The sequence below is a fragment of the Mercenaria mercenaria genome, chromosome 10 (assembly GCF_021730395.1).
Source record: "Mercenaria mercenaria strain notata chromosome 10, MADL_Memer_1, whole genome shotgun sequence".
NCBI lineage: Eukaryota > Metazoa > Mollusca > Bivalvia > Venerida > Veneridae > Mercenaria > Mercenaria mercenaria.
In genome coordinates this window covers 48,583,385-48,602,151 of record NC_069370.1, presented here as the reverse complement: position 1 = coordinate 48,602,151, position 18,767 = coordinate 48,583,385, and the positions used below count along the sequence as shown (strand labels likewise).

The 18,767-nt window shown below is 35.8% G+C and overlaps 1 protein-coding gene across 1 annotated transcript in view; it reads right to left on the bottom strand.

Moving 5' to 3' along the window:
* The window catches only part of LOC123561643 (WD repeat-containing protein 37-like), a 48,021-nt gene extending 32,274 nt beyond the window's left edge, over nucleotides 1-15,747 (bottom strand). The window contains exon 1 of the mRNA XM_045354149.2: nucleotides 15,693-15,747. The gene's annotated coding sequence lies outside the window, so the exon portion shown is untranslated. The remainder of the gene's footprint in view (nucleotides 1-15,692) is intronic.
* Nucleotides 15,748-18,767: the final 3,020 nt, after the last annotated feature.

Here is an 18,767-nt window from a genome sequence, read left to right as displayed (position 1 = left end):
ACTGAGAAACATGATTAAGTAAAAATACATATGTATATACCAAGGTGAAGAAATGTCTGGGATAATAAGAGACAGTAGAAAGAAACACAAAAAACTTAAAGTGAAAATCAAAGGCCTGAAGGGCCTGAGAGTCAGCTAATGATTGATGTACTGGCAGTATAGTCTACCAGTTTCAGCTTGTTTTTAGTTGTTTTTTTCCCAACAGAACAGAGATTTTGTTACAATAGATGAAATAGACATTCAATCGATGCCTAGTAAAACTTTGATTGACATTATACACGTATTTAAACCCAATATATTTCTCTAATATTGAAGAATGGTTTGCAAAAATAAAAATATTGAAAGTATAAACTACAATTTGACAGCTGACACTAAGATACTGCCCATGACTATATACCCTTACAGAAGAAAAAGGCCTGCTGCGTACTCTTGCTGTGTACATACAGCGTATATGATGCGTACATGATGTGTACTAAAATCAACGGCTTTAAATAGTACGCAGGATATACACCGCACATACACCGATAGTACGTTTGTAGTACACTTTTGACATGCAAATGAGCTCTGCCGCGTACTACTTGCTGCGTACATGCTGTGGACTACATAGTACACAGGATGTACGCTGGAGGAATTTAGTATGCGGGAAATAGTACGCAGCATGTACGCGGCACATACACTTTTCACATGCAAATGAGCCTGCGGTGTACTACCCCTGCGGCGTACATGCTGTGTACTCCTGTTGCGTACATGCTGTGTACTCCTGCGGCGTACATGCTGTGTACTCCTGGCCCGAGTCCTGCGGCGTACATGCTGTGTACTCCTACTGTATACATGCTGTGTACTCTTGTGGCGAAACTGCTGTGATAATGTAAATTCCTTACCCCACCAACTTTTGTATGCAAATGCTGATCATTTGGACAGAAAAAAGATAAGTGACATGCATCAATAAGTATTTACCCTTACCAAAATAATGTAGATTGATGTTATCAAATAAATTAGTATGCTTTTCTTCATCCACTTTTCAATGAAATAAATCAATGTTTGTAGCATGTAATTTGGTAAACATTTGAAGAAAATGGCGTAACTGCATCAAGGGGAAACAACTTTAATGCAACTAAATATAAGTGTTATGATTTATTATAGACTATGTGTGCGTAGTATGTATTTATTTTGATTAAAATCCATCTGAGAACAATCTAGGACTGGAATTATATAAGCATTTATACACTTTTACGTCCGTAAAAAGTAGCGCACCAAAAAATTTTGGATTGATTTTTTCCAATGGGGCGAGCGCAATTAGCCAAAAACATTCTGAAAATATACGAGCGGCAAATCCGATGAACAACTTTTTAATCTGGTGAGGCCTTAATGAGTTAACATAATGAGCATTAAAGCCTTTATAAAACATGATAGAATGGTGTTTTGCTTAAGAGTATTCAAATAACAGTGAGAGCTATTAATTCTTCTCATTCGGGCGCTGTTGAGGCATTATCTTGGTAATTATTTCATGTATTACAAAATGTAATGCAACGAAGTTCAAATAAGGCTTTTCAATTATCCAAGTTAGAAAGCTCCAGGATTAATTCAAAATGAAAAAGAATATATTTTTACACTGCATGCAAGGTGCAGCTCAGAAATCACTAAGATGTAAGCTTCACAAATGAACATTGCAAATAGTAAATGGCAAATTTTCATTGTTTAGAATACCGGTAATCTGAACTATTCTATGCTATTAAGATAAAAGTTACTCGGAAATCAAGTTCTTGCTTCCAAAAAAAAAAAAAAAATGTACAAATCCTTCCTGCATGAAGTGTACTTCAGACTTTTACCTAAAAAAATTCAAAGTATAAACACCAAAAGAAAATGAACAAGTCCCTCCCGCGTAAATGAAGTTTACTTCAGACTTTAACTTATAAAAAAAAAACTGAGTATAAATGCCAAAAGAAATTGTACAAGTCTTTCCCGCGTATATGAAGTGTACTGCACAAATTTCAAAGTATCTGCGGTGTACATGCAGTGTACTATTTTCTTGTACAAGTCCCTCCTGCGTACATGCAGTGTACTCCTTAAATTTTCAGAGTCTGTGCTGCGTACTTGAAGTGTACTAGTGACCTCCTGCGTACATGCTGTGTACTCGTCGAAATAGTACGCGGCATGTACGCGGCATGCGGTGTATGTAAAATGTACTCCTCTGGCGTACTACTGTGTTCGCGGCATATACACAGCAAATACGCAGCATGTACGCCACAGAGGCTTGCTTCTGTAAGGGTATATTTTTCCAGTAAACATTTGCCTCCGGCATTACCAAAACAGGCAATTATCGGCTGGTATATATTCGCACATGCTAAATTTGAATATGACAATTTATATATTGAAATTTTATAGCGCAGACTGCCACATACAATTTGTAATGGATGGACGAAAGAACTGTTCCGAAAGAAAATGTAACAAATCGGATGATTATTGTTAATCTGTAAAACATTTAAAGATCCAAGTTTAAGGTGAATTTTGATGAAGTGTTATTTGTTTTTTTCATTTTCAACAAAATTTGAAATGTAAATGTAAATGACCCTTAATCTCTAGAAAAATGGAGGTCCGTACCCCTAGAAAACCCCTAACAGGCTTGTCTAGAGGTACGGATCCGTACCGCTAGAATCAGATTCCCCTAGACACTTCCTTTCTTAATACCGCCAAAATCTCCAGTTTCAACAATATGTTTTACAAATTGTGATGATACAAAGACAGTTTAGCAGCAACTGGCAGTATCTGTATTGAAGTTGACGGTGAAATTACCTCTTACTTAAATCATTTCATAAAAAAGTTGTTTCGTTTCGTCAAAGCAGTCTAATATAAACGATCTACTTTTGATTTCGAAAACTACAAGAAAATACAATTTAATGTTTCGCCGATTGTTTATTTCTCGAAAAATAAGAAATAAAATCATTTTCAAAATCAGTAGTAATTAAACAAACCAGTAAGAGCTTCTTCTCCCGATAATTTATCCGCTTACTGACTGCAAAATTCAACCCATGTGTCATCATGAATGGGTGACGGTTTCATTTTTTTGTGACCTGAATCGTAAGCAAATTATCCGTACCAGTCAAAATTCCAGAAAGGTTACAATTTAAAACGAAGTTATAGACGTTTGCATTTTCGCCACTCGCGATTTTGCATCATTTTTATCTGGCCGATCTTCGTAGTATTTTTTCGGTAAACCGAAGTCTGTATTTTCAAACGCAAAGTCGTAGAAGTGTTGTTATAAACAGGTCACGTGCGTTCGCCGACAAGTGCCCAGAATGTAGTTAGGATTCATCCGCGAAGTCTCGCGGAAGAATTAACATACTGCACATATCTTATTCGGGTCATTTAAAATGAAGCTGTCGTAATTTAATTTCATCGATGTGGTAAACTCTTTGATAAGAGACATTCCAATGCTTTCAGAGGTACCCGACTCAATAAAATACTAGCAGTATGTTCTGGAACTAAATTTTGACTTTGGCTGGATGTTACGCAAGCTTGGTAAGCCTGCACAATTCATGAAATGCACAGCGCAATAAATTTGTTATTTGCGCAATGATTTTTAAGATTATTTTTTGAAACGGACAGGGTAACAAATGGATGATTTGGCTTATAAGTTAATATGCAGTTTTTATTTAATTTGTGAACATCATATTTGCTATTTTATGATAAAAAGGCATGAAATTAGTCACCATAATCATATGCGCAAATGGATTACCAAATCCCGCAGAATCGTTATGCGTGTTTATGCTTAATGAGTTACCGCGGAAGAAAATACGTGGCTTTATTTGAGTATTGCACAATTACACTTCATAAATTTGACAGATTACATCGCATATTGGTCACAGCAAATGGGATTGACATAACTGAACTTCATCTGATCAATGAACTCTTTGAAATTAAAGACAATCTAATGGAACTACATCAATTGCTGTGTTGTGAGGCCATTTAATGTGATTGAGAAATCGGGCAATAGCAAAGACTCGTCAAACGCTTTCAGCGTTCAGCCGACTCAAAAAAACTGATTTTTGATGTGGGATGGGGGTAGGGTAATGAAGGCTGGAAAGGGGGAAGTGGGGAGGGGTTGAGATACTGAGAAACAATTATAATAAAGAAACACAAGAATTTTCTTTTTTAAATGTTTCATTAGGTGTGTGTGTGTGTGTGTGTGTGTGTGTGTGTGTGTGTGTGTGTGTGTGTGTGTGTGTGTGTGTGTGTGTGTGTGTGTGTGTGTGTGTGTGTGTGTGTGTGTGTGTGTGTTGGAGGGGGAGAGCCCCGGGTGCGTGGAAGTGGGGAGGGGTTGAGATACTGAGAAACAATTATAATAAAGAAACACAAGAATTTTCTTTTTTAAATGTTTCATTAGGTGTGTGTGTGTGTGTGTGTGTGTGTGTGTGTGTGTGTGTGTGTGTGTGTTGGAGGGGGAGAGCCCCGGGTGCGTGGAAGTGGGGAGGGGTTGAGATACTGAGAAACAATTATAATAAAGAAACACAAGAATTTTCTTTTTTAAATGTTTCATTAGGTGTGTGTGTGTGTGTGTGTGTGTGTGTGTGTGTGTGTGTGTGTGTGTGTGTGTGTGTGTGTGTTGGAGGGGGAGAGCCCCGGGTGCGTGCATGTATATGTGTGTACAATGTTGGGCGGTTAAAACCGCCCCGGTCAATACTCCCTGAAGTGGTCAATACCGGTTAATACTGGTCGATTGGTCAGTACTGGTCAATTAGTCAATACTGACTGTTAAGAGCATTTTGAGGCTTGATTATGGCGAATGCAGGCATTATTATTTAGTTAAAGCAACCTTATCCGTACTCCTAAGTTGGTCTGAAGTGGTCGGTTGGTCAATACTGGTTGAGTTTTTTGGTCATTGAACATTTTCTGTAAGATTAAATTACAAAGATACATTATTTTATACAAAAAAGTCACAATATGTTGAAAAAGTGTTAATTTAATTGAAAGTATTTCATAAACTGTAGCAGTAAGTGTTTGATTCACAAGTGATAAATCTAATTATTTTTACTGGTATAAATAATTTAATAAAAAATTGCTGTGAACACCTGGACCCTTTCATGGAAGTGGTTGTGTTTTGAGAGCAGTTGTCACACAATGCCTTACAGTATACAACAGGTATGTTGCTGGCCTGTTTATCTAGTCACTAATTAGCTGTCATGATCAATAATCCCACTGTATTATTCTCTATGCTTGAACATGGTAACTTTATTTTAAAAATAAGTAATACAATCATAGTATTCAATTGACCAGTATTGACCACTACATATACTGATCAGGAATACTGCACAGGACCAAAATTTGAATTGACCAATACTGTCCATTTCACTGAGTGTAATTTATAGTAATAAAATCTTTAATTAATTTAAAATCAAGGCTAACTGTAAGAAGATAAAAGCATTGAATAAACTATGCAACTTTTTATCATATTTTTCAGTTTTAAATATCCTGTTAGAGATTTATTTAAAGAAGAAAAAGACACATCACACACAGTTAGATCTCAAATAGACATGCATGAATTTTTATTGAAATTTTGTTAAAGATGAAAGTATTTAAAAAATTAACTGTTTCTTTTGATATAAATATACCTTCTAGTTTTATATTTGGTTTTGATGTAATATTTTAACAATCTTAACAAAAGGGAAGTTTAAAACAATGTGTAGCTTCCAAATCCATTAGCTGCACAACCAATATAGGCTTAAGGAGGTAATAATATGTCAATCTTGCTTTTCTCAAGGCTTCTGAGCTTAATATAATTGTAGCTGTCAAATGTAGTTGTCAATGGAAATCTTTGAAAAATACAATATGATAGTTCTATATTTCCTGTATTTATATTTTTCATTAATAAATTGAATTTAGATTTATGCTAAAATAACTCTTTCTTGATTCAGGATAGAAAAATCAAATCTTAGAAAAAAACTCCAGTGGAAATCTATACCACATAACAAAACATAATAGGACATGAAATTCCCACAAATATGCAGGTCCACTTCATGTTGATGATATTTACCAAGCTTCATTTAAATTAAAGTTGTGTACAAAAGGTAAAGATATACAGTTATAATAGTAGTAAGTTAAACAAGAGGGCCATGATGGCCCTATATCGCTCACCTGTTATCATTGCACTTGAGGCCAAGAAGGTCCTCAGAAAAAATATCTAAGTCTAAAGGACAGGAACAACAAAGGGAAGAAATTTAACCAAAAAGAAAAAAAATTCTTACAAGGTATAGCTATGTCAAAATACACCTAAAAATTGGAGGTACCATCCATGTTGTACCACAGAAAAGTGGTCTCGGTTTTTCCCTATGGCCAATAATAAAAAAGTTACTAAAATAAGCTATTTATAGCAACGTAAAAGGGAAGTAATTAAAAAAAAAAAATTATAAGTGAACAAAAGAAGGATCTGCCAAATAAATCTGTTGACATAAATGAAATTTCAGATCAGTATCTTCATTAGTTATGGAGATATACCCATTTTAATTTGAAATAAAGGGAGGTAATTTGACATAGAATCAGTCCATAGTTATCTACCCTGATTGTCTCAGTCCAATTAATAACAATAACGAAATTTCAAATAAGTCCTATAAGTACTTTCTGATATAAATCCATTTTGATTACAATCAGGGGAGGTAATCAGATATAAAATAACTCTGGAACCTACGACTGGATCTGATTTGTCATGGAATCCAAGATTTATTGTTGTTGAAGATATTTTGGAAGTTTGTATCAAATTAAAACCATAAATGAAGTCTATATATGGCTGCAAAAGCCAAAATAGCCAATTTTGGACCTTTAAGGGGCCATAACTCTGGAACCCATGATGGAATCTCGCCAGTTCAAGAAAGGAAGCAAGATCTTGTGGTGATACAAGTTGTGTGCAGGTTTGGTTAAAATCAAATCATAAATGAAGGTGCTATTGTGCAGACAAGGTCAAAATAGCTAATTTTGGCCCTTTCAGGGGCCATAACTCTGGAACCCATTATGGGATCTGGCCAGTTCAAGAAAGGAACCGAGATCTTATGGTGACACAAGTTTTATGCAAGTTTGGTTAAAATCAAATCATAAATGAAGCTGCTATTGTGCAGACAAGGTCAAAATAGCTAATTCTGGCCGTATCAGGGGCCATAACTCTGGAACCCATAATGGAATCTGGCCAGTTCAAAAAAGAAACCAAGATCTTATGGTGATACAAGTTGTGTGCAAGTTTGGTTAAAATAAAATCATAAATGAAGTTGCTATAGTGCAGACAAGGTCAAAATAGCTAATTCTGGCCCTTTCAGGGGCCATAACTCTGGAACCCATATTGGAATCTGGCCAGTTTAAAAAAGGAACCAAGATCTTATGGTGACACAAGTTGTGTGCAAGTTTGGTTAAAATCAAATCATAAATGAAGCTGCTATTGTGCAGACAAGGTCAAAATAGCTGATTTTGGCCCTTTCAGGGGCCATAACTCTGGAACCCATTAAGGGATCTGGCCGGTTCAAGAAAGGAACCGAGATCTTATGGTGACACAAGTTTTATGCAAGTTTGGTTAAAATCAAATCATAAATGAAGCTGCTATTGTGCAGACAAGGTCAAAATAGCTAATTTTGGCCCTTTCAGGGGCCATAACTCTGGAACCCATAATGGGATCTGGCCAGTTCAAGAAAGGAACCAAGATCTTATGGTGATACAAGTTGTGTGCAAGTTTGGTTAAAACAAGAGCTCGTCGAACACGAAATGCCCCCCTTGATGCAATTAGTAATTGCACAAGGAACAGAAATTATATGCTCACTGTAAACAAAAGTACTATCATTCTGGTTTAATCTGACCTTGACCTTTAACCTATTAACCTAACAAGAGATTACAGATTGATCTTGGCGCCATCCACTGAGCCATTTTTGAATGTTCCAAATTTCAAGACTAGCTCAAGGTCAAAATCAAGGTCAAATTTCATTTAGGTACAAAACAATGTGTATGTGGTCCAAATTTGAAAGCGGTGGCTTGAGAAATGTGATAGCAGGTCACTAGATCAATTTCAAGGTAAAGTTCATTTCGGTAAACAGAACTATGCATGTGCTTCAAATTTGGAGGCTGTAGCTTGAGAAATGTGATAGCAGGTAATAGATAAAAATCAATGTAAAATTTCAATTCAGAACACAAAAATATGCATGCAGTCCAAATTTGAAGCCTGTACCTTCAAAAATGTGAAAGTAGGTCATTAGGTCAATCTTAAGATCAAAGTTCATTTCAGTACACAAAACTATGCATGTGGTTCAAATTTGAAGGCTGTAGCTTGAGAAATGTGAAAGTAGGTCACTAGGTCAAAATCAAGGTCAAATTTTATTTCGGAACATAAAACTATGCAAGTGGTCCAAATTTGAAGCCTGTACCTTCAGAAATGTGAAAGTAGGTCACTAGGTCAATCTCAAGATCAAAGTTCATTTCAGTACACAAAAGTACGCTTGTGGTTCAAATTTGAAGGCTGTAGCTTGAGAAATGTGAAACTATGTCACTAGGTCAAAATCAAGGTCAAATTTTATTTTGGAACAAAAAACTATGCATGTGGTCCAAATTTGAAACCTGTACCTTCAAAAATATGAAAGTAGGTCACTAGGTCAATAACAAGGTCAAAGTTTTTTTTCAGTACACAAACCTATGCATGTGGTCCAAATTTGAAGGCTGTAGGTACAGAAATGTGAAAGTAGGTCACTAGGTCAAGATCAAGGTCAACTCATGTCAAGGTTCATCTTGCCACTCAAAACTATACATGTGGTCCAAATTTGAATGATGTAAGTTATGGACATGAAGATTCAAAGTTTTTCCCTATATAAGTCTATATGAACCATTTGACCTCTGAGGCAGGGCCATATTTGACCCGAGAGGGATAACTTGAACAAAGTTGGTAGAGAACCACTAAATGACGCTACATTACAAAATACCAAAGCCATAGACTTTGCGGTTTGGACAAGAAGATTTTCGAAGTTTTTCCCTATAGACGTATATGTAAACCATGTGACCCCCAGGGCGGAGCCATATTTGACCCTAGAGGAATAATTTGAATAATCTTAGTAGAAGATCACTAGATGATGTCATATACAAAATATCAAAGCCCTAGGCCCTGTGGTTTTGGACAAGAGGTTTTTCAAAGTTTTTTCCTATATAAGTCTATATAAACCATGTGACCCTAGGGGTGGGGCCATATTTGACCCCAGGGAAATAATCTGAACAATCCTGGTAGAGGACCACTAGATTTTGCTAAATACCAAATATCAAAGCCCTAGGCCCTATGGTTTTGGACAAGAAGATCAGAAACCATTTAACTGTTCCTGGCCAATGTGACCTTGACCTTTGACCTAATGACCTCAAAATCAATAGGGGTCATTTGCTGGTCATGGCCAACCTAACTATCAATTTTCCTGACACTAGGACAAAGCGTTCTTGAGTTATTGCCTGGAAACCATTTTACTGTTCCTGGTCACTGTGACCTTTGACATACTGACCTCAAAATCAATAGGGGTCACCTGCTGGTCATGACCAACCTCCCTATCAACTTTCGTGACCCTAGGCCTAAGCGTTCTTGAGTTATCATCTGGAAACTGTTTTACTATTCAGGGTCACTGTGACCTTGACCTTTAACATACTGACCTCAAAATCAATAGGGGTCATCTGCTGGTCATTACCAACCTCCCTATCAACTTTCATGATCCTAGGCCCAAGTGTTCTTGAGTTATCATCCGGAAACCATTTTACTGTTCAGGGTCACTGTGACCTTGACCTTTAACATACTGACCTCAAAATCAATAGGGGTCATCTGCTGGTCATTATCAACCTCCCTATCAACTTTCATGATCCTAGGCCCAAGTGTTCTTGAGTTATCATCCGGAAACCGTTTTACTATTCAGGGTCACTGTGACCTTGACCTTTGACATACAGACCTCAAAATCAATAGGGGTCATCTACTGGTAATGACCAACCTCCCTATCAACTTTCATGATCCTAGGCCCAAGCGTTCTTGAGTTATCATCCGGAAACGGATAGGTGTACATTCCGACCGACCGACCGACCTACCGACCGACATCTGCAAAACAATATACCCCTCCTTTTTCAAAGGGGGGCATAATAAAATCATAAATGAAACCACTATCGTGCAGACACGAAATTGTGGACGGACGACGGACGAAGGGCGATCACAAAAGCTCACCCTGTCACTATGTGACAGGTGAGCTAAAAAAGGGGCATAACAGAAGAATATAAGTGGATATGAAAGTCCTGAAAGTATGTGCATGTTCACTTCATGCTGCTGATTATATACTAAGTTTCATTTGAATTGGATGAAAACTGCAGGAGGAGTTGAGTACACAAAAAAATGTGATAGGCAGATGGACAAACAGAATGATGGACAGACGGATGGATAGTTCATACATTATATGATTCACAGAAATAGAAGTCCTAACAATATGCTCATGTCCACTTCATGTTAATGATGTATACCAAGTTTGAATTGGGTGGAAACTGTAGTTAAGCACATTAAAGAAGTATGATGGACAGTTCAAACATTAAATATACCTCATGGTTCTTCGTAACTGTGAGCACAGAAATAACCAAACATAAAAGTCCTGAAAATAAGCTCATGTCCAACTGATGCTGTTGATGTTGACAGGTTTCAACTAAATTGGATAGAAGTTTTAGAGTATAGTAGTTGTATAAACTTTAAATCCAAACTAGAATGTGTCTGTAGGACACAGGGTGTGCCCCCACTGGTACATTTGTCACAAATAAGGGGCAATAATTCAAATGTTTGCAGTCTTAAGGGGGTATAGCCTCAACAAACATTTTATATAAAGGATTCATTATTCTAGGCCATATATTTTTTAAGCTATGAGCATCATAATAAAAAAATCCACTATTTTGGCTATTTCAAGGGTCATAACTCTATAATAAGTGCTAAGATTCTCAAGAAGAATGCCAAGTATGCAAGGTTACATCATGATAAAGACTCATGCAAGGTTTCATGAATTTACATCAAATACTTTTTGAGCTAGGCACGTCATTAGGTGAAAATGTGCATTTTTGACTATTTCAGGGGCCATAACTTTAAAAATAGGGTGTGGAGCCAGACGAAAAATAAGAGGTGCGCAAGTTTATATCATGATAAAGACTCGTGCAAGTTTTCATCAATTTATATCAAATACTTTTTGAGCTAGGCGCGTCACAAGGTGAAAATGTGCATTTTTGACTATTTCAGGGACCATAATTCTGGAAATAGGGGGCGGAGCCGGACAAAAAATAGGAGGTGTGCAAGTTCATATCATGATAAAGACTCATGCAAGGTTTCATCAATTTATATCAAATACTTTTTGAGCTAGGAGCATCACGAACTTCGGACGGATGGACACAAGGACAAAAGAGACATAACTCAAGAAAAAAATCAAACATAAGGACTAACACATGGTCATTTTAAACACTATATGCCTTCTAGGTCTTTGTAGGACTCCTGCAGGATGAGCTGCTTAGAATTTTCACTCATACTGCTAAAATTTATACTCATCCTGCAATTCACCAGGAAAAATTATTTTTACAGACGTCTGTTTTAAAAGTCCATAAACCAGTACTATCAGGACTATCAAGCTAATTAATAATATTAATTAATATGATCATAATGTAGTACTGTATCCGGTTTCTGCATGGCTCCATTTTAATTGGATTTACTAGTCTATATTATTGGTCAAAAATCTCACTTATCCTGGAGGGACGCATCCTACAGTAAGTTCCATTGGCCCTGAGCTTTTGTTAATGAGCAAGCAAGTGGATTTGTCAAGCCCTGTTTCACCAACTACACCAGGGAAATAAAAAAAACTAGAATGTGTCTGTAGGACACAGGATGTGCCCCCCACTGGTACATTTGTCACAAATAAGAGGAAATAATTCAAATGTTTGCAGTCTTAATGGGGTATAGCCTAAACAAACATTTTATAAAAAGGATTAATTATGATAAAGACTCTAGCAAGGTTTCATGAATTTACATCAAATACTTTTTCAGCTAGGCACATAATTTACTATTTCAGGGGCCATAACTATAAAAATAGGGAAAGGAGCCAGCCAAAAAATAAGAGGTGTGCAAGTTTATATCATGATAAAGCCTCATGCAAGTTTTCATCCATTTATATAATATACTTTTTGAGCTAGGCGCCTCACAAGGTGAAAATGTACATTTTTGACTATTTCAGGGGCCACAACTCTGGATATAGGGGGCTGACCCAGATGAAAAATAGGAGGTGCTCAAGTTTATATCATGATAAAGCCTCATGCAAGTTTTCATCCATTTATATAATATACTTTTTGAGCTAGGCGCGTCACAAGGTGAAAATGTGCATTTTTGACTATTTCAGGGGCCACAACTCCTGATATAGGGGGCTGACCCAGATGAAAAATAGAAGGTGCTCAAGTTCATATCATGATAAAGACTCATGCAAGGTTTAATAAATTTATATTAAAAACTTCTTGAGCTAGGCGCATCACAAGGTGAAAATGTGCATTTCTGACTATTTCAGGGGCCATAACTCTGAAAATAGGGGGCAGACCCAATTGAAAAATAGAAGGTGCGCAAGTTCATATCATGATTAAGACTCATGCAAGGTTTCATGAATCTACATCAAATACTTTTTGAGCTAGGCGTGTCACAAGGTGAAAATGTGCATTTTTGACTATTTCAGAGGCCATAACTCTGGAAAATAGGGGGCGAAGCCAGACAAAAAATAGGAGGTGCGCAAGTTCATATCATGATAAAGACTCATGCAAGGTTTCTACTTTTTGAGCTAGGCGCATCACAAACTTCGGACAGACACACAGATGCACAGACACACGGACGCACGCACGGACAAGACCAAATCTATATGCCCCCACCACTCATGAGGGCGCACAAAAATTGAGACAGGCCTATAAGAATGCTAAAGACAAAGTTTGGTAAACATCCATCATCTGGCTGCCAAGAAAAAGTTGTTCTAGTTTAATTTATATGTTTAATGAAGGCAGCCTTCAATCTGGCCAAGCAGTGGTCTACTCACTTATTTAACCATGATAAACAAGTGTACAATGTTCCACTTTCAAAGCTATAGAGTTCTCTTATAGTTTTCAAGAGAATGTGGCTAAACAAGATTATTAATCAATGCCACTGCAAGCAACCAAAGATTAAATAAACAACCACAACTTGAAGATATTATTAAATTTCATAATCACACCAGCTAAAAACATTTTTGTTCTATGACTGCTTAACAATTAGCGTATGTCACTAATAAGCATTGTGCAGTAGGTCTGCTAACTTGGAAGCATGATATGAAGTTTCAGTTCAATAGGAGAGATCGTGTTTGTATACAAATCCGTTGTGTTTTCTATTTTTAGAACTGATAAAACTGTGATCGGGTACGTGGGCGGACGCCGAACGTCCATGTTTTTTGTAAAAAGTGATGTTTTTCTAATGGTCTAAACTTTCTTAAAACACAAATTATGTCAATAATTTTTTATCAATGGAAAGGTTATAAAACAGTTACTTTTATTAGTTACTTTTTATTATTATTTCGAAATAAAATGGATTAATTATGAACGCTTAACTTACAGTGTTTTTCTAAAAGTTTTGAACATTACTACGCCGCTATTAAAATTATATATTATTTAAAACGGTTATTCATTTAAAAAACATATCTGAATACGAAAATATGAAAATTGTAAGTATTTCAAAACTTTTTAAATTTTGAAAATCCAGAAATGAGCGAAAAAGTTAATAAAAATTTAAAATTCCGATCCCATACACAAACGATGTAAAACCATTGTTTTTGCCTACCACCAGATAAACTGATTTTAATGCGTGACGTCATGGCGATCTTTCCTATACAAAGAGTTGTTACAGAGATGCATCTTGATAGTTAACTTAATGGAAGTGTCTAGGGGTACAGATCCGTACCTCTAGACAAGCCTGTTAGGGGTTTTCTAAGGGTACGGACCTCCTTTTTCTAGAAATTTAGGGTTATATATATCTTAAATTTTGTTGAAAATGAAATAAAAAATAAGACTTAACCAGTGTTCACTTAAAACTTGGATCTAAATGGTTTACAGATACCAGCGTTCACCCAATTGTTTACCTTCTCTTTCAAAACCTAAATAACCGAGGAACTCCAAATGAATACACTGTTCTGTGCCGATTAGTTTGTTGTAAAATAAACTGTTGATAACAGATAAATGAGTGCTTGTATTTGTAATTCAGCAGAAAAAATAAATTAAGCATAATATTTTGTTATTTAACAAGATATCATGATAATCGACACAGAACTGATTGTTTAATAATCAATTAACCGACAGCGAGTAAAAGAAACTGTTTGTGAAAACGTCCCTTGTATCTTGTAACGGCTACCAAATGTGTAGAAAACATAAATACCCTAAGGGTTAATTATCATTAAAAATAGTTTTTTCCCAAAGATAATTTACATTATTTTGTTTAATCTTTATATCTTTTTTCCTGCCAATTCGAATCCTCATGATTTATTTGGTGTTCTTTGGTTATTTATGTTTCAAAAGAAAATGTAACAAATCGGGTGAACATTGTTATCTGTAAACCATTTAGATCCAAGTTTAAGATGAATTCTGATGAAGTCGTATTTATTATTTCATTTTCAACAAAATCTGAAACGTAAATGACCCTTAATCTCTAGAAAATCGGAGGTCCGTACCTCTAAAAACCCCTACAGTGCTTTAGGGTATAGCGTATTTTAGGGTATAGAGGATAGATTGATAAATTTTATATTTAGACTTGAATTATTATACAAATTTTCATATCATTTTTTCACTGGCATGCAAACAGACATTCTGACATACATTTTAAATATTTGCTTGTTGTGTTATTTTTCATATGTCATCAAATGTAAAATTAAGCTATCACCTATAGACTAAATCAGTGTATATGTAAAAAACGTCAGTGAATAAAAAGTATTTGATAGAAATTTAAAAAGCTGAATGTTTTTGAAAAGAGAATACATTATTATTCTGATCTGTAGTAAAGATTTTGGAAAGTTTGTTAAGATGTGGATTTAAACTAATAATGGAAAAAATGACCAAAACTATCCTGTACACCCTAAATCAGCTCATAATTATGTAAACAATGGCTTGGAGAGAAAAAACACATGAATTGATATGAAAAGCTGAATGTTTTAAGAAGAATAGATGTTTTCTGCCTGATATACTGGACAAAAATTACTATTTTCATTTCTTTGAATTGGAATGCAGGAAAAATTAGTTAGCTATCCACTATACCCTAAAGCACTGTAACAGGCTTGTCTAGAGGTACTTCCTAACTTAACTGCATGCAAAACTTTAAGCAAATTTCTAAGCTGAAAAAGCGGCATAATTTATTGATAACCAAGAAGAATTGCCCAAATTTTCAATCCAATGTTTACAGTAGTTACTGAGATACACCTAGATAGTCAGTTGCATGCAATACTTTAACCAAATATGTATATTGTTGTGTTCAATATCCGGTACGTCATTTATCCGAAACAAACGCTAGTAAGACCACTACATGCATAATTATCCAAGGCTACCCAGTTAAGCCCTGGCAAAGGTCAGTTGTTTTAAAATCATTTTCCAGGGTTTAATTCAATATAACAAAGTGAAAGGAAACGTATCAAAATAAAATTACTTACTCTCATTATAATTTTGTCGATTTTGACATTTGCCCGCAAGGGAAGTAACTCGTGCAAGTTTAGCTAAATGCCAGTGTACGGTTTACGGTAGCCAGAGAGTGTTGAGGAAACAAGAGTTTGTCTAACCGCGCTAAGTTTAAAAGAAATGGATTAGCTTATTTGTGCAGAATTGTATAATTTCTGGTAGGGACTGATTACTGATGGACTAGACTACATTAGGTCATCGGCCCAATCTAACGGCAACCTTCTCGAATGTCATATAGTATACAGTATGGAAAGAAAAAATATGTTTTACTCTATATATATAAAATGTCATATAATAAGGTTACCGATAAATGTGGCCTGTGTATTGGTTCTGTAAAATACATTCTAATATACACGTGTACTTGTTTCTGTTAAAACACGCTTACGTTAAAATGACGCCACCTTATACGGGCGATGACTTAAATTATTGTACTCCAAATGGGTTATACGCCTTCGTGAAATTATTCCGCTGACCGTGACATATATAACGTCTTTTTCGTGCATTAATAAATTTTCTATACATTATTTCTTATATAAAACCAAGGACGTAAATCATATATATATAATTCTAACATGGCTCGATTTGATCTCCAGTTAAACAAAGAAGGAAATGAAGGTCTGTATATTCTGCGATAAACAACGGTTGACGCGCGGTACGGTAAGAGAGCATTACGACGTCAATTATAATGTCAAAATGCCCCATGACGTCCAAGACATTATTCCTCGGGTAAATAAAGTCCAGATTAATATTTATTAAAACATGTCAATGAGCATGCCAGAGTGAAAACAATCAAGGCCTTTTGTGATTTATCGTCTAATTTACCACGGTTCAGAGTTCAGATGCTAACGCCCTCGTGGTTAAATTCCTACGCATCTGAACTCTGAACCGTGGTAAACTACACGATAAACAACTCGAAGGCCTTAATCATTTGTTAAATAAAAGTAGACATTTACGTCCTTGATAAAACAGACGTGGGGACGTTTCCAAATTACAATTTAAGTGTAAATGCAGTTATAATCTTGTATAGTACAGTCATAAAAATTTCAGACTTAGCGTGACATGCCAGTTTTGCTATTGAAGAACTTCTGTAAGCGTGTGTGATGGGGGTGGGACTATATTTAAAGTTTTAACCATATTCTAGATGTGGATGGACACTGGTGTTGTAAGCCTTTTGGGATTGTCACCTAAAGATACTTGACAGTGACGGGGCATTTTTAGTTCAGTACCGTGTAGAATGTGTGGAAAAATAACAGGTTTTTTTTTCGGGGTTCGTAATTCATCTGACCAGTCCTGTTCTCATTGTTCAACAGCCTGTGATAGACATGTGCACGTTCTAGTAATTGGGAGTCAAGATTTGTATGACCGCCAGATTTCACTGTGTTATAAAGCGATCATTTGTTTTCACTTTCTATTGAACAGGCAGAGAAAAGAGAAAAAAGACAAGGTACAAAGTCAGAGCCTTAGGGAATCCCAGACTGGAAAACAGTAGAACCATCCTCTACAAGTTTTCGAGTGCGGTCCTTTAGGAATGCTGTGAAGATATATGTTACTAATATATTGTGTTATAGCATGTATAGCTATCTGTGATATTTCATTTTGACCGCAGGATCTGTTGAGTAACAGCCCTAGAATCGATTTGTCAACGCCTTCAACTGATATTAGACTGAGAGGTTTGGGTTTAGAGAATGTCAATTCAAATTGCTTGTTTATGATATCCCTATAATCAGTGTAAGTGCAATCATTGTCTTTCAGAGGTACTACACTACACTTTTTCTTGATATATGAATAGTCTTGTCTCTGCCTGGCGTAGCGCCATCAAAAATGACAGACAGACAGTGAGTTTACAGTGGGTTGTTTAGACAGAGATAAGCATACCTTTAAAAAAGGATTTTCTATCATTTTCATGTGGTTTGTAGTAGGTAGCTAGTATGATAACTCAGGCTCCATTCAGCAAGAGTTTGATCCATGAGATGATAAAATTAATCTTCAGCCTATTAGCGGTAAGTGAGTTTGCATTTGCCGACCAGTGCAGACCAAGATCAGCCTGCAAGGTCTGCATTGTTCGCTATTAATCAGTAAATTTTCAGTGAACACCTCTTTGAATAATAAGTGGTACTATCCAAACTGAACGATGGAAAAGTACATTTTAGAAATTTAGCATGGTAAAACTTAATTTTAAGGTCTGGCTGCAATTGACTTGTGAATTTCCTGAAGCACCTTGGTTGTTTGCTCCTTCATCCCGGGATACTTGGTAATTAAGATTATTCCGACTGATGCCCGGCTATGAAATTGAATTTTCTATCTTGTATCTCACGGTGTGCCGAGTGTTCAGGAATAACCAAGAAACTATTGTGATCCATCAAGTAATGAAAGTAGTTTTGTTAGTGTATTTTTGTTTTATTGTTTTCAATACAAGTAACATGTAATTTGGGAACCAGTACCATTTTATGCGAAGTATTTGAGCGGTTAAGGAGACATGCAGTTGAATTAAGAGATACAGTACCGTCACAATATTTTACCCTTTCCTGTTTCTGGTTCCATGTGGATCTTATAGTTTGCAGCAGTTTGTCATTATTTGTCAATGCTGCAGTTTATTTTCGGACATAAACGCAAAATATTTTGACAATTACTGCAATGATTTGCTTCAAAAATAATTTAATTTAAAATATTTTGAACTTCTTTTTTTTTTTACATTGAAACATATTTTTTACAGATGGCTCAATGAAATACACGAACTTATGCCGTCGAACGATTTGATATCGCAAAAAAACAGCACCTTTTATTGTTATTAAAAATCATACCTCCGCTATACACCTGTTTTAACCTTTTCTCCATTTTATTCACGTGCAATATCATTTGCCCTCTGATTCGTCCCATTTCATGTCGTATGTAATTTTGTAATGAAATTACTGTCATGCCGTATGTAATTTTATAATGAAATTACAGGATCAATTATGTTATCGATGCCTCCGATATTCGTGTTTTGGTCTACCAGCCAAACGCACTAATTGTTAAATACTTTAATGTTTAAAACAAAAAGGGCAACCATG